Source organism: Martes martes (genome assembly GCF_963455335.1).
Source record: "Martes martes genome assembly, chromosome: 14".
Classification (NCBI taxonomy): Eukaryota; Metazoa; Chordata; class Mammalia; order Carnivora; family Mustelidae; genus Martes; species Martes martes.
The window spans coordinates 58020545-58045871 of record NC_137902.1 but is presented as its reverse complement, the minus strand read 5'-3'; the positions used below and the strand labels follow the sequence as shown (position 1 = coordinate 58045871).

The following is a 25327-nucleotide window of genomic DNA, read 5'->3' as shown; positions in this document are numbered from 1 at the left end:
ACTGATACATTTACACTGTCTTTGAATCTCAAGGTTTGCATTGGTAAAGGGGCTGGGGGTAGGATAATATCACTGTCTTATTTCTGGCCATGTGGTCAGCCACCATTAGCAGCTTTTGCAGAAAAGTAAATACATGAAAACCAATTTGAGCTTCTTTTTCAAAAAAGCTGTTTTCATCTTTTCAAGCCAAAGCGCTGCATTTTTTCTTTGATGAATGTTTTATAAGTCTTCTCTATTTTCTCTCCTGCACAGTAACGCTTCAGTTGGAAATGAGTAAGATTTAGAATTCATAACTGGCTATGACATGTCCTAAAACTAGTCTCACTACCCCATATCATAAACTGTACATGTCTCATGGTCATGGAGCAAAAGCAAAATGTCTTCATCACTTTTTAAAATTACTATGTAAGTAAATTACTCTTTTGACATATGCCTTAAGATTATCTTTTTACTGTTGGCAAAGATAAAATGCCTTAACTTTTCCTTGCCTTACAAAGATTTAACTCTACTTCATGTACCTCCATCTTTGAATCTGAAGATTCTACATCCCAACCAAGCATGCTTCAAAGTCAAAAAGCCTCATTTATTCCTTCTCTCTCCTGAAATCCTATATATCAACTTTCACTTTTATGACCCTCCTTACCTATCCTCACATTCTTACTATGTCTCATAAATTCTTTCTTCTTCTTTGCAGACATTTTCATAATTCCCTGATCTTGTCCCATGAACCAGATTAAAGCATAAGTATTTTAGGACTCTTAATGATGTAGTGTTCCTTCACACAATATTCTTTAAATATGTATTCAACATTTGTTTAGATACTTAACACAGCCTAGAAGAAGGGCAAAGAATGAAGACAGCACTTCCATATAGTTTTGCTTCCATTCTGACTGATAAAGTAGAAGTAAGCTTAAACTTTAACTTCCGGCCCTAAGGCCACTGGCTGGACCTGAACTCAAATAAGTTGATGTTGTTCCCAGGACATAGTCTATGAAAGAAACACACACACACACACACAAACATACACATAAACTCACACCACACACAGTTGTATAATTAACTGATAATAGTCAAATATCAAGTTTATAATGACAGTACATTATTTAAATTTGCCCAAGAGCTTTTGGGTAGTTGATAACCCTCCTTTTCTACCTTAAAAAAGGACCTACTGCAATTAAAGAAAATGATTTGGGAGGTTTTCAAGATGTATAGATTATTAATGCAAAGGGAAAAGACATATATAGATTTTTTTTCATTTTTGATACTTTTCTTTCTAAGGCATTAATGTGTTTTTAGACTTTTTTTTCTTTTATTTTTGCAGCTAAGGGTCTTAAGACTTCTTTTGGCATCCCTTTTGATCAGGGGATAGAAAAGAAATGCTTTAAAAAAAAATAAAAGTTCATTTATATTTCCAATACAAATTTCATTATGGAGGTGATATTAATCATAGCAGAAGATACTAACTGAAAAATAGAACAAAGAGAAATGAAAATATATTGTTTCCAGGTTAAAAGATCTCTGAGAAAAGATAACTCAAAATCTCCCAATCCTATATAGTAAATTACTAAGGTAATAATGTTCTGCCATGTGAATATCCATTTATACTGTACTTTGTATGATTTGTGAGTTGGTGGTGTGTAAAGCTGGCATTGAAAGCAAGATCAGTGAGTAATTTTGATTAAACGTGCTGAATTTACAGAATTTATACAACTTGGATACAAAAAATTGTCAGGCATTCTGTCTCACTGAAAGTTACTTGGGAAAGAGGCAAGTTCTTCCTAGAACAGCAATTCTTAGCTATGGTCTAGGAACAAGTACTTTTTCTGAACATTTGGCTTGGTAGTATAGAGTTAACATACTATAGAGAGAAATATCCCAGGAGGATATTGCAAGAACACTGATGTATTAGTTCATCTCTCTTTTTCAGTGAGTCTTCAGAGTAGGACATTCAGAGAAGCACTGACCGTAAAAATTGTATTCCAAGATCTTTGAAGGAGATTCCAAGTATCTGCCTTATGTTCCCCATAAGTAATGCTGCCCAAACCTACTGTTCCTGACCTACTTACCATGTAGTCTATGAAAAAGACCAACAGGAGAGTAAAGAAAAATAGAAGAGCATCAATGTAGTGTATAATCTATATTTTTAATTTTGACATTTACTTATACGACCACTTAAGACAGCCTTACTATTTGCAGTTTTCTGAATCACCAAAAAAGAAGTACAGCAAAACTGATTACAGAATGACCACAAAAGTGGCACTGAAGATTACTTCAGAATTTCAACAGAGTAAAAAAAAAAATCATTAAATAATTTGTTTCCAATTCTCTATTCCTCTTTGAGCTCTATTTAGTGCTGAATAAATAAATAAGTCTTGCTGAATAAATAAACCTCTAGGTAATATGTTATTAATCTACTATTCATATCATCAGATATTTTGTCTCAAAACATCATATATACTCCTCTAGACATCCACCAATACAAGCAATATAATGAGTTAGAAGATGGCTAGTTCTAGAAAGAGAAGATCTTGCTAACCTTCCATTATTTTCTCACAGAAGAAATATGAGTTCACAGAAGGAGAAGCCTGAGTGTGCCATCAACCAGCCTCCAGAAAAGACATGACCCTGTTTTCAATCACAGCTTTCCAAACAATAGTGCATTAATTATATGATTTCCTTGGTAAATCAAGAGAAGCTCAAATTTAGCCCAAGTTCAAGGCACCAGGTCCCCAGGGGTACAATAGCAAAGAGCAATAAGGTCAAAACATGCTGTGATACAGACTTGGAGAGTACACTGAATATACCCAGATTGTTTTGACCACTGCTACAGCCTGATCCTATGATGGATATATTCTTTTGAGACTTAGCATCCACTGCTACTGTCTTCTATCTCTTACCCCAAGAACTGCAAAGTTCCTTATCCTCCCTTTTCATAGGCACTACAAGGCTAAAAACTACACTCCCCAAATACCAGTCAACTAGAATATCCTATACGCAAATAGGATCTGCCAATGAGATGCTTTCCTGAGAGATGCAGAAAACAAGAAGGGAGATAGAGGTCATCTTCTCACTGTTTTGATAACTGGCAAGGAAAATTGGCAGGTCATGTTTCCAGCAGCCAAGTGTCTTGTTATATTTCTAGTCACCAGTTTTGTTGATGTGAAAGGAAGCTCTTGTAGCATAGTGGTGGCGGCAGCTTCATGATCTCTTGTTCTCAGCTCTGGATCTCAGTTTCGTGTTATATGTAGTCTAGAGGTAGCCCCTCTGGTTTCCACTTCCCCACCCCTTCTGGCAGATATTGCAACTGCCTAATTCTCTCTGTCCTCTTGATTGCTACTGAAAATACTAGAGTGGTTATCATCCCTTGCACTAAACCCTGATAGATGCTCTCTCCAGTTCTCCTTTTTCAGCAGGAGGTGCTGTAAAATCAGTGTTACTGTCCATCATGCAGGTAATTAATATCCTTGGTTAACTAACACACACCCCCAAACTCTTACTTATATCAAACACACTCACAGTGATCTGTGAATATTCTTAAGTGTTTTTCATATTCATCAGTATTTTTTCATATTATTAAAGGGCACATTACTCAATAGGAATGGAAGAAAAATGGCACCCAAATTTCCATACTTCCTCTCTTCAAGAAAAGCTAGAATGAAGCAAAATTTTTAGCCTCATACAAAATCTCAGGACACAACTCTGATCAGCTCAACTTGGATCTGGCTCCCAGTATGCAACTTTGGATTGGTCTCTTGTGGCTGAACAAGCTAATACAATAAAAAGATGGCTGCTAGAAACCAGCTCTATGGCAATGGCAGAGGGAAGGGCTGATGCCCTGAGAAGGTGAGATGGATAGATTTTTCACTACATCTGCATTCAAATCCTAGCTCTCCCATTTACCAGCTTCAGGCTTTGGGCTTCTTATGTAATATCCCTAATATACAGTTTACTTTCCTATCAAAAGAAGATTATTTTTTTTTTAAAGATTTTATTTATTTGACAGAGATCACAAGTAGGCAGAGAGTCAGGCAGAGAGAGAGAGGAAGGGAAGGCAGGCTCCCTGCTGAGCAGAGAGCCTGACGCGGGGCTCGATCCCAGGACCCTGACATCATGACCTGAGCCGAAGGCAGAGGCTTTAACCCACTGAGCCACCCAGGCGCCCCAAAAGAAGATTATTTTAAAACTTTACTTAGATCATACAATTCTTATGATTACATTATATAATGTAAACAAAACAATCACAACACCCCTCAATATAACATAAGTGCCCAATAAAACTTGGGGGTTTTTTAATCATTGTCATAATGCTTCAGCTGACTGGGAGTACTATCAATCTGCTTGATTTACCCTTGATTTACAAAATTTACCCTTGATTACAAAAGTCTATACCCTACACTGGGAAGCCGGCTAAGAAAACTCACCACACAAACTCCCATCAGGTCATTAATACAAAAAAGACATCACTTTTCTAGACAAATTTAAATGATACAATGGTAAGATAAAAGGATTATAGTAACATGCTCTGGGTAAGAGACCAATGTGCATTCATTTCAAGATATGCATTCAATTTAATTTAATATATGTAAGATCTGGTTTTCCTGAAATTTGTTGCTACAAACCAGCATGTGCAACCAGAAATAAGGTTGACTTAGTTGACTTAGCTGCAATTACCTAATATTAACAGACCAAGGGTCAGCCAACTTTTTCTGCAGAAGAAAAGACAGTAAATGTGTGAGGCTTTGTGGGCCATACATTTCTCTTATAAATACTCAACTTTGCATTAAAACAAAAAAGCAGCCATAGATGACACATTAAAAATTGAGCATGACTGTGTTCCATTAAAATTGTGTTTACAAAAACAGGCAACAGTCTACATTTGGCCCACGGATTGCCAATTCCTGCTCTCTATATAAAAGTACATGTGGGATGTGTGTGTGTGTGTGTGTGTGTGTATTTGTTTGTAAATGTATATAAGTGATCTATAGCAGAAAATAGTGGTTCAAATTTCAAGGATTCAACTTTCAAGGGAGTTGCATTTCTAAAACTTTTTTTATGTCATTTAAATATTTATTCTCATAAGTCTGTTTATAATAGCCTCTCAACTTTTAATGTCTTAAGGATCTTCTAGCAATACACCATTAACTGCTGATTTGATAATTTTTCTAATACAAGCAGTTAAAGCAATAAATTTTTCTCTAAAAATTATAGTACATGTGGCTTATCAATTTCGAAACCATCTCAAACATGAAGCCTTCCCCTGTCCTACCCACCCTTCCTCTATCTTTCTGCCCTTTGTGCTTCTTATGCTTCTAGGATTCTACAGGTCTATTCTGAAACAAGCTTCCTCCAATCCCCTCTACTTCAGTTCATCCTCCATATTATTAGAAGCATCTTTCCACTTTTCCACTCAAAATTCTTCAAGTGCTTTCCATTACCTATAACAAAATGTTGAAACACTATTTTGTCATTTAAAACATTCTATAATCTGGCTCCTTCTGACTTTCCCATTTTATATCTTTTATCTCTTATAGAAATCATTCCATAAACTGCTGTACTCTTTCTTGCACTTGAATATTTCTCTTTATTCTTTTTCTCTTTTCCTCATCTTTTCTCCACTACAGTAGCCTTTTCTTCTCCATCTTCTGCATAAACTTATATTCTCTACATTGTTTGAAGTCCAGAGAACAAAAAAGTTAACTTAACTCTCAAATGAATGAGAAGTTCCTTGATCTCTCTAGCCTGCAGTAATTATCTCTCGAGTGACTCTGAAAATAAAAGATCTTGTTTCTATCATTCCTACAGCCTTTATCACTTTACCTTTTTTTTATCACTCATACAACTTGTGTTGCCACTGCTGCTACTGCTGCTGTTTGATTGGAGCAGCAGACACACTGCATATTTCCTGAAAGTAGGGCTGAATCTCAGACCAAGCTGCCCAGCAGACCTTACAGCGCACTTTGCACATACACTGACTACACAGTTTGTTAAGGCTAAAAGCTATGAAGACATCTATGTAATACTATTTGCAGTAAGTGCCTTTCAGCAATCTGTGGCTCTTTTAACAGAAAGGGGTTTGAAATGATCCTGTGAAGAAAAGGAAAGACAGTTGTACCAAAGAGAAAACTCCAGGGAGTAATTATTCAGGATACATAGAACTGTGGACTTTTGTTTCCCTTTTACCCAAAGTCCTCTTCATAGACCATTTCCATCATCCCCATCAAAAGTGCATGTAAGAAAAGAAAAAGAAAGTACAGATCATTCAGAATTGTTCCTTCTTAGAAGCTTCAGGGGGGAAAAGTTTGATGGGGAAGAAACTGTAACAAATGCCTAAAAGATTTTTAATGTTTGTGAATGCAACTGCCTGTGTTTTTGCTGTCTCTCATAACCATAGGTTGATAATTGAGAGTTAGCATTGTTTCTGTCAGGTGCCATGGAAGCAGTTAGTTCCAAGCTAGAAAGATTCAGTGACATTTTGCATCATTTTAAATAATAATGTCTTATGTATGTGGTGTTATTATAACAACTTTTGATATTTTAAAAGGATTGCATTCTATTTAGAAAAGAATACTTTCTTACATAAAATTTTATTTTTTTAAATAGCCATATTATTCTCACTCTCCAGTCTAAAAATATAGCTACTTTTCACCCCTAATTACCCAACACAAGAGTGCCAGCTCTAATACTTTCATGCAATAGAATGATGGTTTCAACGCTGTCTTCCCCAAGTATTTCACAGTAAGAGAGTTTGTACTCTAGATTATAGATGGGAAAAGGAGGGGGAAAGAATGAGATTACAATCAGTTTTTCTAGTAAAGTTTCTTTGCTAAAATATAACTATCTATAAGCCCAGCCTCTCCTTAGCTTATACATCTATTTATGATGCCTGTTGTTAAAATGAAAAAAATCTAAAACAAACCAATAATAGAGGTTTAAGCAAATAGCATATTTCAGAAAGGTTCTGTAGCCTTCATACAACAATTATCCTTGATTTCATTGAATGTCCTCGTTCCTGCGTTTAGATGTAACTCACATTAAGGTCAACTCAGCACCCTGGGGAGAGAGCTATTGCCTATCAGTAAAATAAACAAAAGGAAAATTAAACACATAGGAGTCTATGGAATGTTCTTTTTATTTGGAGAAAGAGAAAAACAGCCTCTCTACTACACATACACAAAAATTAGTAATAACCACATGAAAATCAAGCATTTATTTTTTTCCCTACATCAAAAGATACTGCCATTTATCCTGTCAACTGAGAACAATTCCTCTCCTCCCAAAGTCATATTTTTATTTCAATTTAGATATTATTTTCACCTGTATGGTTTTATCTCTATAGAATTTCTGCAGGTTTGATATCTACTTGTCAGGTTACTTTTCACATTATCATTTTAGTTTGCACCTAAATTTTTGTATATGCTTCCAAAAAAGAATCAAGATTTATTTTGAAGTTAATTGCACTCAATTATCAAATGTTCTTTGGATCTAAAGACATACTAATATGTACCACAATTTGTTTCTGCCAAAACATGTTTTCTCTTCTCATCTGTGCAATGCTATTTTTTCTAATTATATGTGATGCCTTATTAGTGGTATCTCATAGGGGAAATATACCCAGATTCCTTTTTAAAATGTAAGCAATCTAAATAAGCTTAAAGTTGTGTCACAGAATATTGAAACACAGTTAGAAAACAACACAAAAAAAATTGGAGGGGGAGAGATTAATCCAAAAATAGCTTTGTACATTCAGCAAATTAATCAAATGTTAATTGTGAAGCACAAATATTATAGTATAACCAGTGGTCTTCTCCATTTACTACTTAACTATAATTGTTCCATTCTGGAAAAGTTTTGGTGCTGCCACTGCTTTTAAGATAATCAGATATGCAGAGCCAAAAACTAGGATATATCTTTCTCACTAGGAAAAACTTCAAATTTGGCAGTACATTTGTGTGTGAACAAAGCCAAAGAAGATGGCAAGAGTAAAAGTTGAGTTCGTCTATCTCCAAAGAGGGACAAAATTAGATTAAGAGAAAGGAGGGTAGAGAAATATCACACAAATTTTGAGGTGTAAACCAGTGTTTGAAAATCTAAATACTGCCTGTTGGTAGCCAATGCATGTATATAAAATTGTTTCTGAAGTTGGACAAATAGTTTCTTGTCTTCCTAGATCTCTATTCCTTCCCCACTGGTTTCTTAGCATAATTTAAATATCTAATTCAAATCTATAAACATTTTATATCATCTTAGTCATATTATAATGAAAATCAACAATAAAAGCTAATAATCAATGAGTGCTCTCTAAATTCAATGAGGAACAATAAAGGAGCAGAGAAGACTGATAAATGAGCAAGGAAAAACCATCTATCATTAAAAATCTATCCTTAAAAAAAAAAAAAAGGAAAAAAAAATCTATCCTTAAAATGAGGGGCTTATTTGTCACAGTGGCAAATATCTCAACTAAAACAACCCATTTCTCCTCTTTTCCTTTTCTTTTATGAAAATTTGTGTTGGTATAAGAAAGCTTAAGTTTACTGCTTTAGGCAGATGCTTGTATCTTCTGAATACTGTCAGAGGCAGCTGGGGAATAGGAAGGGTTGGAAGAATGTGCCTGGGACCAATGCTAATTTTCTGAACATTATGACTAGAAACTCTTAGCAACACCAACAAAAAGAAATTTTTTCTGGTTACTCAATTTAAACTTTAAAAAGCACTGCATTAAAAAATGTGCATGAGAATAAAAGTTGCTAAAAGAAGTTGCCTAGCACTAGTCATTATATCCTGAAATCATTCTGATTTCCTGATTTTTCTCCCTACTTTCAAGTTTATTTCTACTTAATATTCTCTCAAGAATATAAAATAAAATAAGAGAAATTCAAAGATTTTTCATGAAGAACATATTAGTCCCCCTAAGGTTCAAATCAATTTAATCTTTTTTGAACCCACTGCATTTACTCTCTGAGAAACATACATATGTTTAAGAGATTTTTTTTAATCAACATCTTAAAGTCACTCCAGCCTTTCAGATAACACATAGCTCAGTTGATTTTTAAAAGGCACAATTCACTTTATATACCTGACACATCACTTGGAGCTTGTCTAGACACATGGCTTTTAAAAAATGATGTTTCCTTATCCAACAGACTAAAACTTCTGTTATCTAGCCAACACACACACACACACGAGGACCCAACCAATTCCATTTGGGGAAAGGCAATGAGACATAACTGTAACCTAACTGGCCCCATCATCTGGTCCTTCCTGGAGCTAATAGCAATACAGTTCAGTAGACTAGTAGTAGACCAAACCAAACATCTGTTACTTTCAACCCCAGGATTCTTGACATTTGGGGGCAAATAATTCTTTGTTGTTGTGGGGTATCTTTGCATTTCAGGATATTTTCAGCATCTCTGCTCTCTACCCACTAGATGCCAGTCACACTCCTCTGCTTCCTCCAACCAAAAATGTGTGTAAACGTTGCCAAATATCCACTGGAGGCAAAACTGCCCATGGTTGAAAACCCTACAAAAAGATTTCATTCCTCTTAGAAGATCAGAACATAGTAAGAGTGTACTAGGTTCCCAAAGCAAGCATCCATTATGAAGCTAAATCTGAATTTCAGTGCCTTAAACCTGCTGAAGCAATGATGCCAGACTACAGTCTATAGCTTTAACTCTCTGGATTCAGTAATTCCTTCCTATTCACAAACTGATGAGGTCCTTCTTTTTCTGGCCTCTATAGTTGTATGTATGTTTATTTAGTTATCACAATATATTACAATCACTTGCTCATATGTTTCTCACTCCTCCTAACCTGTCAGTTCCTTGAAGACTTGGATACTACCTCTCAATGTCATATCCCTGTAAACAGTTTAACAAACTAAACAAATGTTGGACGCATGACAAATGAATAAACAATACATGTAGTGAAGACTGTTATAATATGATAAAATGTTTAACTAATATAATCTAGGTAAACCTAAACCTATAAGCCACCTGGAGTTATCTTTTACCTTCATCGACAGATAAAATGGCTTAAGCCTCATCACATATGCTTTGGGAATTTTCAAGGATTTCTAGGAGCTTGACACTCCCTGGACACTTTTCATGGAATTCTCAGTTCCCACTCACTGTCTTACTTTCTATAGGTACTGTGCTTTTCAAACACACTCACCATAAGTGTGGCCACCGTCCCTCCTCTACTATCCTTCAAACCCCAATAATGAAAATCTGTAACAAACTTTTACTAAACATTAGTGACAAGAGAGAAAGGTACAGCATACCAAAGAATATGAAACTACCCAATATTTAATACTAGATATTCATGCTCTGCCAATTACTGTATTACACAGAAAAAGCTGTCACTTTCCATCCAAGACTAAGTATTAGGTATACATTTGCATAACTTAGGAGGCTCATTAAATTATACTGCTAACCAGGGCACGTGAGTGGCTCAAGTTGGTTAAGTGGCCAACTCCTGATTTTGGCCCAGGTCATGATTTCAGAGTCCTGGGATCAAGCCCCACCTCAGGCTCTGCACTCAGTAAGAAGAGGTCTGCTTGAGTATTCTCTCTCCCAGTCTCCCTCCGTCCCTCCCCTGCTCATATTCTCTCTTGCTCAAATAAATAAGTTTTTTTAAATTATACTAATTATATATATAAAAAAAAAACTACCCCTCTGTTATGGAATTAATTGTATCTCCCTCACCCACCCACCCCCATTCATATGTTGAAGCCCAAACTAATCTCCACTGTGACTATATTTGGAGATAGGTCCTTACAGAGACAATTAAGGTTAAATGAGTTTAGAAGGCTGGAATATTAGTAGGATTGGTATCCTTATAAGACATTCTAAACACCAGAATACACTCTCCCTCCCTCCCCCCCACCCCGCCACCTCCACTTGCCCCTTCTCTCTCTCTTCTCTTCCCTTCTTCTTTCTCTCCCCCCACCTCCATACTCACTTTATATAAATCAACAAGATGCTTTTAAATTTTATATGGATAGGCCAAAACGATTTTGTAAAAGACTTATGAGAAAGCCACAGTAATCAAGACAATGTGGTTTTGGCTTAAGGGCAGACATACAGATCAATGGAACAGAAGAGAGTCTATAAAAGGCCTTGTATATATACAACCAATTATTTTCAAAGGTGTAAAGGCAATTCAGTAGAGAAAGGATAGTCTTTTCAAGAAATAATGCTGGAACAACAGTATACTATATACCCTCCCCCAAAAAAGAACCACAACATATATCATATGTAAAAATTAAATTGAAATGGATCACAGACCTAAAAGTTTTAACATAGTTCACACTCAGATAATGCAAATGAGAGCAATTTTGTAAAACTTAAAAGAAAACACATGAGAAAATTTCAGAGGCTCTGGATTAGATAGTAACTTCTCAGATATGATACAAAAGCACAATACATTAAAGAAAAAATGATAAGTTAGACTTCATCAAAATTAAAACTTCTGCTCTTCAAAAGACATTGTTAATAAAGTAAAAAGACATGCCACAGATGGGGGAAATATATGTAAAATAGATACCTGATAAAGAACCTATATCTAGAATATATAAGAAATTCTCAAAATTCTCAAAAATAAGAAAGCAAATTACCTCCCCATTATAGACTAAACTATCTTCCCTCAGATTTCTTTTATTGAAGCCCTAACCCTAATACCTCAGATTATGACTGTATTTGGAGAAAGGACCATTAAAAGGGTAATTAAGTTAAAATGAGGCCATGAGATAACAAGTGTAGGTGAGAATCTAGAGAAAAAGGAACCCCTTCTACTCTTGGTGAGAATGCAAGCTGGTACAGCCACTGCAGAAAATAGTATGGAGTTTCCTTAAAAGAAATTAAAAATAGAATTATCATATATCCCAGTAATTCCACTACTGGGTATTTACTCAAATGAAAACACTAATTCAAAAAGATACATGAAGCCTTATGTTTACAGCAGCATTATTTACAATAGTCAAGATATGGAAGAAACCCATGTGTCCACCTATAGATGAGTGTATAAAGAAGGTGTGGCATATAAATACAATAAAATATTACTCAGTCATTAAAAAAAAAGAATCTTTTTTTTTGCTATCTGAAACAACATAGATGGACCTAGAGGTTTAAAATAAGTCAAACAGAGAAAAACACCATATGATTTCAAGCATATGTGAGATTTAAGAAATAAACCAAAAGAAAAAGAAAAAAAGAGACTCATAAACAGAGGAAAAACTGGTGGTTGCCAGAAGGGAGCTTGGTGGGAGGGGTGGGGAGCAGGAGGGTGAAATAGATAAAAAGGATTAAGAGTATATTTATGTCGATGAGCACTGAGAAATGAGGTAAGGAAACTGAAGGGAAACCTTTTAGAAAGCCCCCATCTCTGCTGTCTTCTGCTAGGCCCCATTTCTGAATAAGCCAAAAAGCAATGTTCCCACTTCAAGGGGGAAGCAAGAAAGTTAATCATTCTCTGAGTTTTGTCCTAGGCCCGGAAACATCTGATAACATCCAAGAAGAGCCAAATCCCAAACATGTTCCAGCATATTTACCTTCAAACAAACCTCAGCTGACAATGGCATCAACACCCCCTACTGCTGGTGATTTATGGAATAACACCTATTGTTCACCTGCCACTTGCCTTTCATTGAACCCTACTCTGGATTCCTTAGGGGTCTATGTATCCTAGATCCCTACCCAATATAAATCCCTAACTCCAAGCAATGAGAAGACTAATTCTCCTTTCCTTTCTGTTTCCCAGACACTCCATCTGTTATTTTCTACCTGTTGCTTACACTATTCAATAAACTCTGTTTTCACTTTCTCCAGCTCACATTTTATTTCTGTCCATAGGAAGGCAAGGACCCTCTTAACAGGTCCCATGGGTACGCCCACCCCTAGTCCTCAGACTCAGCCTACCTGCTTCAGAAATCTATAGAATTGTTTAATCATTGGGGTGCCTGGGTGGCTCAGTTGATTAAGCGGCTGCCTTTGGCTCAGGCCATGATCCCAGAGTCCTGGGATCAAGACCCACGTTGGGCTCCCTGCTCAGCAGAGAGCCTGCTTCTCCCTCTCCCTCTGCCTGCTGCTCTTGCCTACTTGCGCTGTCAAATAAATAAATAAAATCTTTTTTTAAAAAAAGAATTTTTGAATCACTATACTGTATATCTGAAAGTACTATAACACTATATGTTAATTATACTTGAACGTTAAAAAAAAAATCATATTCCCTCATCAGGGAAATACAAACCAAAACCACAATGAGCTACTATTGCACACCTATCAGGATAGCTAAAATTAACAACACAAGAAACAACAGGTGTTGGTGAGATTATGCGGAAAGGGGAACCCTCTTACACTGCTGGTGGGAATACAAACTAGTACAGCCACAGTGGAAAACAGTATGGAGGTTCCTCAAAAAATTAAAAATAGAGCTACCCGATGATCCAGCAATTGCACTACTAGGTATTTACCCAAATAATACAAAAATATTAATTCAAAGGGATATATGCACCCCAGTGTTTACTGGGCATTATTAACAATAGCCAAACTATGGAAAAAGCCCAAATTTCCATCGACTGATGAATGGATAAAGAAGAGGTGGGGGGGGTGTGTGTACATGTATATTTGTGTGTGTGTGTGTATATATATATATACACACATATACACACACATATAGGAATATTACTCAGCCACTAAAAAGAATGAAATCTTGCCACTTGCAATGACATGGATGGAGCTATAGTATATTACACTAAGTGAAATAAGTCAGTCAGTAAAAGACAAATACCATTTGATCTCACTCATCTGTGGAATTTAAGAAAGAAAACAGATGAACACATGGGAAGAGGGGGAGAGAAAAAAAGGACAGAGGGAAACAAGTCATACCAGACTCTTAATTATAAAGAACAAGGTGAGGGTTGACAGAGGGAGGTGGGTGTGGGATGGACTAGATGGGTGATGGGTATTAAAGAAGGCACTTGTTTTGATGAGCACTGGGTGTTGTATGTAAGTGATGAATCATTGAATTCTACTCCAGAAATCAATATTGCATGGTATGTTAACTACCTAAAACTTAAATAAGTAAACAAACATATACCAAAAAAAACAAAAAAATGAGGCCACCAGAGTGGGCCCTAATCCAATATGATGAGTGTCCTTATAAGAAAAAATCTGACTGGAAGAGATTATGCTGAGTGAAATAAGTCAAGCAGAGAGAGTCAATTGTCATATGGTTTCACTTATTAGTGGAGCATAACAAATAACATGGAGGACATGGGGAGATGGAGAGGAGAAGGGAGTTGAGGGAAATTGGAAGGGGAGGTGAACCATGAGAGACTATGGACTCTGAAAAACAACCTGAGGGTTTTGAAGGGGCGGGGGATGGGAGGTTGGGGGAACCAGGTGGTGGGTATTAGGGAGGGCACGGATTGCATGGAGCACTGGGTGTGGTGCAAAAACAATGAATACTGTTACGCTGAAAAGAAATAAAAAATATTTAAAAAAAAAAAGAAAAAATCTGGACACAGAGAGTCACCAAAAGTATGTACAAATGAAGGAAAAACCTTGTGAGGACACAACAAGAAGGAAGCCATCTGCAACCCAAGGAGAGAAGCTTCAGAAGAAACCAAACCTGCCAACACCTTGATCTTGGACTTCAAGTCTCCAGAAGTATGAGAAAATAAATTTCTGTTTAAGCCACCCAGTCTTGGGTATTATGTTGTGGTACCCTAGCAAACTAATACATTTCCCAGCAAAAAATGGGCAAAAGATTTTAATAGACACTGCACCAATAAAAGATATATGGATGGGAAATAAGCATATGAAAAGACATTCAAAATAACTCATCATTAGAAGAAGACAAATTAAAACCACAATGAGGTAGCACCAAATTCCTATTAGAATAGCTAAAACTGAAAACTTTTTTTTAAAAAATTCTTATTCCAGAGTGCTCCTAAGGATATAGAGAAACTGAAACTCATACATTACTGCTAGGAATGGAAGACAGTAGAGTCATCTTGAAACAGTTTCTTATAAACTTAATCATATGCTACCATATGACCAAGAAATCCTACTCCTGAATATTTACCCAAGTAAAATGAAAGCTTACATTCACAAAAACCTGCACACAAATATTTATAGCAATCTTTTTCATCATAGCCCAAAACTGGAAATACCTCAAATGTCCTTCAACTGGTGAATGAATGAACAAATTGTAGAATATTAATAAGCAACAAAAATAAACTATCGATATACACAACAACTGGGTGAATCACACATGCATTATGCTAAATGAAAGAAGTCACAGCTACATATGGTATGATTCCATGTACACGAAATTCCGGAAAAGGCAAAACTACAGAGACAACAAAAAAAGGAATGGTTGCCAGGGGCCTAGGGTCCAGGGAGGGGTAAGCCGCAAAGAGCAAGGGGTATTTTCAGAGTGGCAGAACCGTTCTATATTTTTATTGTAGTGACAGATACACAACTACATGCATCTTCAACATTCATAGAAATGTGCACTATAAAGACTAAATTTTGTTGTATGCAAATTATACTTTAAAAAGCTTGACTTAATGGGGATTTTGAGTGGCTCAATCAGTTAAGCATCTGCCTTCCACTCAGGTCATGATCCCAGAGTCCTGAGATTGAGATCAGGCTCCCTTATCAGTGGGGAGTCTGCTTCTCCCTCTTCCTTTGCCCCTCTTCCCAGCTCATGCTCACTTTCTCTATCTCTCTCACTCTCTCACTTACTCTCTCTCAAATAAATAGAACCTTAATAAAGAAAAAAAAAAAAAAAGACATCACCTAATTTAAAAAAAACCAACTTAAAATTCCTAAGGAAGGCTTCTTCCTCCAAAATCCAGAGTTTTCCCAGAAAAAAAGGTAAGAAAGGTTTAAAAGAGTTATAATAAGACTATATATCCCTGTAATATTTCAGTAATTATAAATACTTTTTAAATTTAATAGCCAGGAATATGCAGAGGGAAAGAGATCATTTTTAAGATTTCTATCAAAAACAACAAAAAATTTTAAGTAATTCCCAGTATTGGGAATAGTCACTTATGTGAAATTCTTAATCTCAAAGACTTCTGCAATTTATTATTGATTATCATGAGTTTAACACAGAAGTTCAGACAATGCAAATGGAGGCAATAGTAAAGGAGATCGATCTTTTATTTTATTTTATTTTTTTAAGATTAAGTTTGGCCTACAAATTAAAGCTCTCTAGTGACCATTGACTCATGTAAGGTCAAAGGAAGAGCTCTCAAGTCAGGCGGCAGTGGCATGGTGGAAGTCAAACCTGGTTATGATAAAAGTTAATTCGAATTTAATTTTCTCATCATTGTCTTTTTGTTTTCTACTACTATCAAGTGTTAATCTCTCCTTGGAACAGGAACATATGGCTTCACTGCAGCATTTCCAGTCAGAGGCAGATAGCAGACCAAGCCAAGCCCACAATCAACATAAAAAGCCTTAACTGTGATCTAAATCCACTCTGAAAAACTCTCTTTTTTAAGTCTATATTTCCTTTCCAGTTAGTTAATATACAGTATAATATTCATTTCAGGTGTACGATAGAGTGATTCAACACTTCCATACAACACCTGGTACTCACTATAAATGTGCTTCTTAATCCCCATCACATATTTCACCCATGCCCCCACTCACCTCCCGTCTGGTGACCATCAGTTTTATTCTCAATACCTAAGAGTCTGTTTCTCAATTTGCCTCTCTCTCTCTCTCTCTCATTCCCTATGCTCATTTGTTTTCTTTCTTAAATTCCACATATGAGGGCACCTGGGTGGCTCAATGTGTTAAAGCCTCTGCTCAGGTCATGATCTCAGGGTCCTGGGATCGAGCCCCGAATCCGGCTCTCTGCTCAGCAGGGAGCCTGCTTCCCCCTCTCTCTCTCTGCCTGCCTCTCTGCCTACTTGTGCTCTCTCTCTGTCAAATAAATAAATACAAGCTTTAAAAAAAAAATTCAACATATGAGTGAAATCATACGGTATTTATCTTTCAGAGACTGACATTTCATTTAGCATAATACACTGTAAAAATATTTTAAATATTTTTCCAAATCTCAAAGTAAATATGGATAATTAATATTACCAAAAAATTCATAATACACTATAGCTCCATCCATGTCATTGCAAATGACAAGATTTCATTCTTTTTGATGGCCGAGTAATATTCGTGTGTGTGTGTGTGTGTGTGTGTGTGTGTGTGTGTGTGTGTGTGTACATACCACCTCTTCTCTTAGCCATTCTGACAGGTGGAAGGTCATATCTCATTCTGGTTCTGGTTTGTTTTTCCCTGATGATCAATGATATTGAGCATCTTTTCATGTGTCTGTTGGCCATCCATATGTCCTATTTGGAAAAATAACTACTCGTGTCTTTAGCCCATTTTTTAATTAAATTATTTTTTTGGGTATTCAGTTTCATAAGTTCTTTATAGATTTTAGATACTATTTCTCAGATATGGCACTTGCAAATATCTTCTCCAATTCCATAGGCCAACTTTTAATTTTGTTGATAGTTTCCTTCACTGTGTGGAAGCTTTTTATTTTAATGAGGTCCCAATAGTTTATTTTTGCTTTTGTTTCCTTTTGCCTCAGGAGACATATCTAGAAGGAAGTTGCTAAGGCCAATGTCAAAGAGGGTACTGCCTGTGTTCTCCCCTCAGATTTTGATGGTTTCCTGTCTCACATTTAGGTCTTAAATGCATTTTGAATTTATTTTTTGTGTATGGTGTAAGAAAGTGGTCCAGTTTCATTCTTTCCCATGTAGCTGTCCAGTTTTCCCAACACCATTTGTTGAAGAAACATCCTTTTACTCACTGGATATTCTTTGTCAAAGATTAACTGACCAAAAAAAAAAAAAAAAAAAAAAAAAGATTAACTGACCATATAGTTGTGGGTTCATTTCTGGATTTTCTATTCTGTTCTATTGATTTATGTGTCTATTCCTCTGCCAGTATCACACTGCTTTGATCACTATGGCTTTGTAAGATAACTTGAAGTTTGGAATTGTGATGTCTCCAGCTTTACTTTTCTTTTTTCAGGTTGTTTTAGCTATTTGGGGTCTTCCGTGGTTCCACAGAAATTTTAGGATTGTTTTTGCTCTAGCCCTGTGAAAACTGCCAGTGGTATTTTGATAAGGACTGCATTAAATGTGTAGATTGCTTCGAGTGATATAAACAATGTTTGTTCTCCCAATCCATGAGCATGGAATATTTTTCCATTTCCTTGTGTCATCTTCAATTTCTTTCATAAGTGTTTTTATCAGAGTATAGGTCTTTTACCTCTTTGGTTAGCTTTATGCCTAAGTATCTTATAGGTTTTGGTGCAATTGTAAATGGCACAGATTCCTTAATTTTCCTTTCTGCTGCTTCATTTTTGGTGTACAAAAATATAACAGATTTCTGTACAATGATTTTGTATCCTGCAACTTTACTGAATTCATTTATCAGTTCTAACAGTCTTTTGTTGGTCTTTCAGGTTTTCTATATATAGTATCATGTCATCTTCAAATAGTGAAAGTTTGACTTCTTCCTTTCTGATTTGGATGCCTTTTATTTCTCTTGTCATCTGACTGCTATGGCTAGAGCTTCCAGTACTGTGTTAAACAATGGTGGTGAGAGTGGACACCCCTGTCTTGTTCCTGACTGTGGAGGAAAAGCTCTCAGTTGTTCCCCACGAGGATGGTATTAGCTGTGTATTTTCATATATGGCCTTTATTATGTTGAAGTATGATCCCTCCAAACCTACTTTGTGAAGAAATTTTATCATGAATATATGTAATACTTTGTCTAATGCTTTTTCTGCATCTATTGAATTGATCATATGGTTCTTATCCTTTCTTTTATTAATGTGGAGTATCACGCTGATTGATTTGTGAATATTGAACCACCCTTGCAGCCAAGGATAAATCCCAACCGACCACAGTAAATGATTTCTTAAAAAATATTCCTGGATTTGGTGTGAGAATTTTTACATCCATGTTTATCAGAGATATTGGCCTGTAGTTCTCTTTTTTAGTACAGTCTTTATCTGGTTTTGGTATCAGGGTAATGCTGACCACATAGAGTGAATTTGGAAGTTTTCCTTCCTCTTCTATTTTTTGGAATAGTTTGAGAATAGGTAATAACTCTTCTTTAAATGTTTGGTAGAATTTGCCTGTGAAGCCATGTGGTCCTGGACTTTGGTATGTTGGGACGTTTTTTGATTACTGATTTAATTTCTTTGCTGGTTATCAGCCTATTCAAGTTTTCTATTCCTTCCCTTTTCAATTTTTGGTAGTTTATATGTTTCTAGGAATTTATCCATTTCTTCCAGGTTGTCCAGTTTGTTAGCGTATAGGTTTTCATAATGTTCTTTTATAATTGTTTGTGTTTCTGTGGTGCTATTTCTTATTTCTCCTCTCTCATTTGTGATTTTATTTATTTGGGTCCTTTCTTTTTTCTTTTTGATAATTCTAGATAGATGTTTATCAATTTTTTTTAATTTTTTCATAGAACCACATCTCAGTTTCATTGATCAGTCCATTGTTTTTTTAGTTTCCACATAATTTATTTCTTCTCTAATCTTTATTATTCCCTTCCTTCTGCTGGCTCAAGTCTTCATTTGTTGTTCTTTTTCTAGCTCCTTTAGGTATAAGTTTAAGTTGTTTGAGATTTTTCTTCCTTCTTGAGGTAGGCCTGTATTGCTATATACTTCCCTCTCAGGGGAAGTATATAGGATGCATTTGTGCATCCTAAAGGTTTTGCACTTTGCACTGTTTTATTTGTTTATAAAACAAATAAACAAACATTCATTATTGACCCTCCCATTATTGTTTAGTAGCATGTTGTTTAATCCCCATGTTTATTTGTGGTCTTTTCTTTTTTAATATTTTATTTATTTATTTATTTATTTATTTATTTGTCAGAGAGAGAGAGAGAGAGGGAGCCAGATGCAGGACTCGATCCCAGGACCCTAGGATCATGACCTGAGCCAAAGGCAGATGCTTAACTGACTGAGTGACCCAGGTGACCCTATTTGTGGTCTTTCTAAATTTTTTCCTGTGGTTGACTTCTAGTTTCACAGTACTGTGACCCAAAAAGGTGCATGGTATGATTTCAATCTTTTGTATTTATTAAGGCCTGTTTTGTGACTTCATATGTGATCTATTCTGGAGAATGTTCCATGTGCACTTGAAAAGAAGAGCAACTAAGGGTCTCTTCCTTTGAAGGCTAACTGTGATCGCCTGATAAAAAACACTTCTGTTGCTGGTTTTCTTTTGTTTCAGGCAAATTAGTATTTTCCCCTATAGAGATATCAATAATGCCATACCTTCTGTTAGTTAAAAATTCCAAATTAGAAGCTATTATCTAATAAAGCTGCTTAAAAGCAACTCAAACCTAGGGAATTTTAAAATGTAAGTCATTTGTGACACAGGTGTCACAATTTAAGTTGCAAAGTCATAGGTGCTGATTTATGTGGCAGCTACACAGCTGGATGCATTATCAAAGGCACTCTTCTCCAGATTCATTCACCTGTTCTATTTGTGGGACTGCCCATGCCCAGGGAACAAAAGTCTCTTTTAACCAGAAATATACATAGATTCTTTGGATGCAGCTGAAGTTTGCCTCCATAATCAGTCTTTTTGTGGATGTCATCTCATATCAGATAAAAACACTGCTTATCTAGTTACTGATCCTTAATCCCTTCCTTCACTGTATGGGTTATGAGCCCCCACCCTTCCCTAGTCCTCAACTGCAATAGATTTTCTGGTTCCTGACAGTCAGCTAAATACTTAATCACAATTCTTGCTTTATTATGTATTCCTGATTTCTGTATTTGTGCTTGATTTCTGACCCATGACTTAACTTCAACAGCTAGTATTTGAATATACATTCAGTTTCTGCTTCCACCCCCCCATACTTTAATAGGTCCTTGTATTCCCCCAACTTTAATTTCCATGGGCCTCAGTTTCTCATTGGTGAGACTCATGAGGAAAATAATAACAATATGGTAAAGTTAGTTCAAGAATCAAATGAAATAGTAAGTAAAGTGATTAGCACAACCTGAGACAGAGAAAGCTGCTAAAAAATTGCTCACTGTAGCCAAGCATCTCTGTACCCGGATAACAAAGTTTTATCTTCTGATTTTTTTTCTGCGTTCATGGTAAATAATAGCCATTTTCTACCATACGGTAGAATTAAGGGGTCCCTTCTTACCCTTCTCCTCTGAAGATCAAGTAAATTTAATTTCTTTCCAGTGAGTCATGTTTCTTCACCTTTAGTCATTTTTACTACTTTCTTCCATTTAAGTTTTGCAATCTTATGGTAGTTGGGGAAAAAGAATATAAATTTCCAGTTATGATACCAAATCCAAAAAGCACTTAATAAAACCGGTCCTCCCAAATGATTACCTGGGGCCCCTAATCATAATGTGGGTGCTAGGGAGTACACCTCATTCTGGACAAGCTTCAGAGAAATAAAATACTACTGAGTGCCCAGAAGAGCTCTGAAGAGCTGCTCTAGCACCTGGATGCAAGAGGACAGAGCAGCAGCAGGATGCCAGCAGAGTCAGTTTTCTGTAGGTAGTTCCTTTAAGAGCTAGATAAAGCTGACCATCCTAAGACCATTCTGATTTGACAGTAAGACATCCTGCTTGGCAAAAATGTCTCCTCCACCAGCTGCCACATTTCCTAATCATCCCAACACTACCGCCTGTACCTTCACTAAGTCTTTGCTGCTGAGACTCAGCCAGCCTGTAGAATAGGAAACCCTTGAAAGAGTGTGTATGTGTGTCCCTTCTCTCGGCTTCTGACCAAGTCACAGTCACTGAAACATAAGGGTGGCTCCCTTCACGTAAGTTAGGTGGTGAGAGGAGAAAGGAATGTAAGAATCGTCCTAGCCAGTCAAGGACTATATTAAAGGAAAATGGGCCATTGTATTTATAAACCATCTCACACTCTGGGTGGTTCCCCATGGAAGAAAAGAGGATGCACTTGGAAGAGCTGGAGTTGTAACCCAGATCTCTGGGAACATGGCTAAAGCCAATGGGAAGAGCTATGTACATAACTAACAGAGTCCAGCAGGCAACCTCACTCCCATGGGAGGAGCGGAATACCAAGTCCCATTCCTGTGGGAGGAGACAGTACAAGCAACCCCACACATCTGGCCAAGGTAGTGGTGATCCCAGCCTTACTCCTGGCCATCTACAGTCCCTAGGTATCACAGAAGGTCTAATGATAAGGCATGAGTGTTCAGACTTGCAACCATTAGAGATCTGTGGATGAGGGGGCCTCTAAACTCTGAAGATAAACATGAGGGTACTTCTATGAACCCCAAATTTGGAACAGAAGAAGGAGGGCATCTTGCTCACACTAAAATTTAACAGGGATCAGGGCAACAGTATGTTTGTTAGGGAGGTAGAAGTTAGAGGATATTAGAAATACAGAACTTCGTCAAGTTTCTAAATTGGAAGTTCCTAGGCAACTAGAGACAGCATGGGGACACAGCATGTTGGTAGAAGAAGGGAAAGATGGGAAATAAATAAGTAAAAACTGAGCTAAAATAGTACAAGGATGGTATTCAAAAAATTTAAGGTAACATTAACTTTTAAAAGTAAGAAATGAAGGTATTGAAATAAATGGCTCTCATAGAGGCTTTTTGGGCCAGAGATTCCTTGAACTGGCTTTCTTTTTGTAGTTGTTTCTTCTTCTTCTCTAACATGAATCAGTACAGCAAGTATTATATGTGCAGTAAACCAAACTAAATTTCCTTTATGAAACAATTATCTCTATATCTCCATTAGTATATCTTTTATAGATTTCCTTGGAGTGTTTTTTATATAACCAAAATTCAACTTTGACTTGCAGCAAATTATTCAAACTCAATTCAAAATGAAGTGTTTTAGTTTAATTACTAAAATACATTTTATAAGGTCCAATGCTGATTACAATTGAATAATTTCTCCCACTCCTTACCCAGGCCACCTCTGCAATCACCATCCATATAAACAAATTAATTGTTTTGGTTGAGAAAAAATGAACCATTACTTCTAAACCAAGCTGCAACTTGTCATTTTCCATTTGACATTTATTCACTGGAAGCCTATGTGGCAGGTGATCTTTGTTCTTCTGACAGGAGCCAAACACTTAAGCATGGAAAGAGGCCAAGAAGAGCCCGTTGGCCCACCTTCTCAGGGGCTTAGATAAGTATCTGGAAAAATCAATATCATGGAAATGAAATGCCAAATTGTTTTAAAACTGCTTACTTCTCACTATTGCACCTAGTACTTAGCTACTTTTCTTGAAGAGAAAACTCACCACAAATGTCTTTAGCTCAAAGTACTTATCTTACTATAATTTCATTCTCCTGAATTTTTCTACTGGCCATAAACTCTGAAGACCCTAATTTGCTTCCTATCTCCTATATCCTAATCTGAATTTGTGCAAGGGTGAAACTGGTGCTAAATCTCATCTTTTCTCTACCTTTCTTAACATTAAGCATTTTATTTGTTTTTTTAAATTAAGGCTATTAGACAATTTAGGTATTCCAACAAAAATCTCATAACACTTACTGAAGGATCTCTCAAATTATTTTTTCAAAGAAATAAATTACATTACCAGGGGATAAATGGTAATTGTTTTTGCAATCCTCTTAAACATTTATGATCAAAATCTGGATAGCCAAGGTCATTCTACCTGTATAACTCCAAATCTCCAAGCACATTCTCAAAAAAAAAAAAAATTAAAAAACAAATAAAACTACACAAAACCTATGTCATCAACATAAATAAAGAAAAGAGAACAACCTATATTCCAAATTACATGTAAATGGAAAATTAACACCAAATCCCATGCTAACACCATGCTAACCCTTCACAATCCTGGTGCAAGCCTTCCTGGAGAACATGAACAGTCTAGGGAAGAAAACTACACTGAAAATAGAAGAGGGAACCCAGCATCAACATTTACAACTGATCTAAAATCTCAGCTAGCAAAAGAAATTTCGCAAATGCTGGGAAAAAGTCCTAGTAGATCAGAGCAAACTAGAGAGAGAGAGACTAGAGCACAAGACTCTAAGATCTAGTCTTAGAAAGGCTTTGGGGGAGAAAAGGGCAAGAAGAAATGGAGAAACACTCTCTGGAAACTGCATAGTGAACATAAAAAGGAATAAGAAAGGGAAATTCAGGATCCTGCAAAACAAAAGAATGTTTTAAAAAACCGAAGGATTCCTCCCCCTTCCCCCACCATCCCACCCAGAAAAAGCCATCCAGGAAATAAACTGTATTTTGCAACCTTGACAGAAGAGCTTGAACTAGGAATCTTGTAAACCCCTCCAGACCATCACAGAAATACAAAGGCTCAACCAATCTACAAGTATAAAAACTAATATAACAAGAAGAAATAAGAACCAAAACAATTCAGTTCATGAAAATACTATCCCCTCCCCCAAAATAACAGTTAGACAAAAGAAAATGGTGACACAATATCCAATCAAGTAACCCTCAAAAGATTATGAAGGCTTTTCACACCAAAAAGAGAGAGAGAGAGAGACGGAGACAGAGATACTCACAGAGCTATGTAATTACTTGTTCACATGACAACCAGTCATTAAAACATTAAAACCAACTTTGTCCCTGGCATGATTTGAGGTGTTGAGGAATAGAGAGGAAAGAATTTTCTTCATGACTTCAAGGAGCTTATAATATAGTTAAAGGGGACAGGAAAATAAAGTACATACAGTTTGACAAGTGATGTGATAAAAATATGCATGGAATGGTTTCAAAACACTGCAACGTGACATCTACCCCAAATTAGGAGCAGTCAAATCTGCAACTTGAAGTACAAGTAAGAGCCAGGCCATGAGACTCTGAGAAGAAAATAATTATACAGAAATAACAGTATATGCCAAGGCATAAGAAGCCAGAGGAAATGTGATATGTTCAAAAGACTACAAATATTCTGATATGGTTGAAAACAAAGCTCTTATTGGAAAAGGAAGGGTCTTAAATGCCTTATAAAATTTGGATTTTATTCTAAAGGCAATGGAAAACCAGTGAAGGATTTTACATGATGACATGCTCAGATGTGCTTTTTAAAAAAAACCTTTCCAGCAACAATATTTAAGGCTGAATTTAAGAGGAGTGAAACTGAATGCAAGAAAATCAGTTAGTAGGAGGCATTTGCTAAAACAGGGACTACAAATGGAAAGAAGGATTAGGAATGGAGGGCAAGAGGAGATAATAGTAAACTTGGGATATACTGAGCTTGAAAAGCCCATTAACTAACCAGATAAATTCTGTAATTAAAAAGAAATATCCAGAGTAAAAG

General features: G+C 36.2%; 1 protein-coding gene across 1 annotated transcript in view; it reads right to left on the bottom strand.

Moving 5' to 3' along the window:
- Nucleotides 1–25327, bottom strand: part of CTNNA3 (catenin alpha 3) — a 1754201-nt gene that overhangs the window by 1513325 nt on the left and 215549 nt on the right. The window lies entirely within an intron of this gene.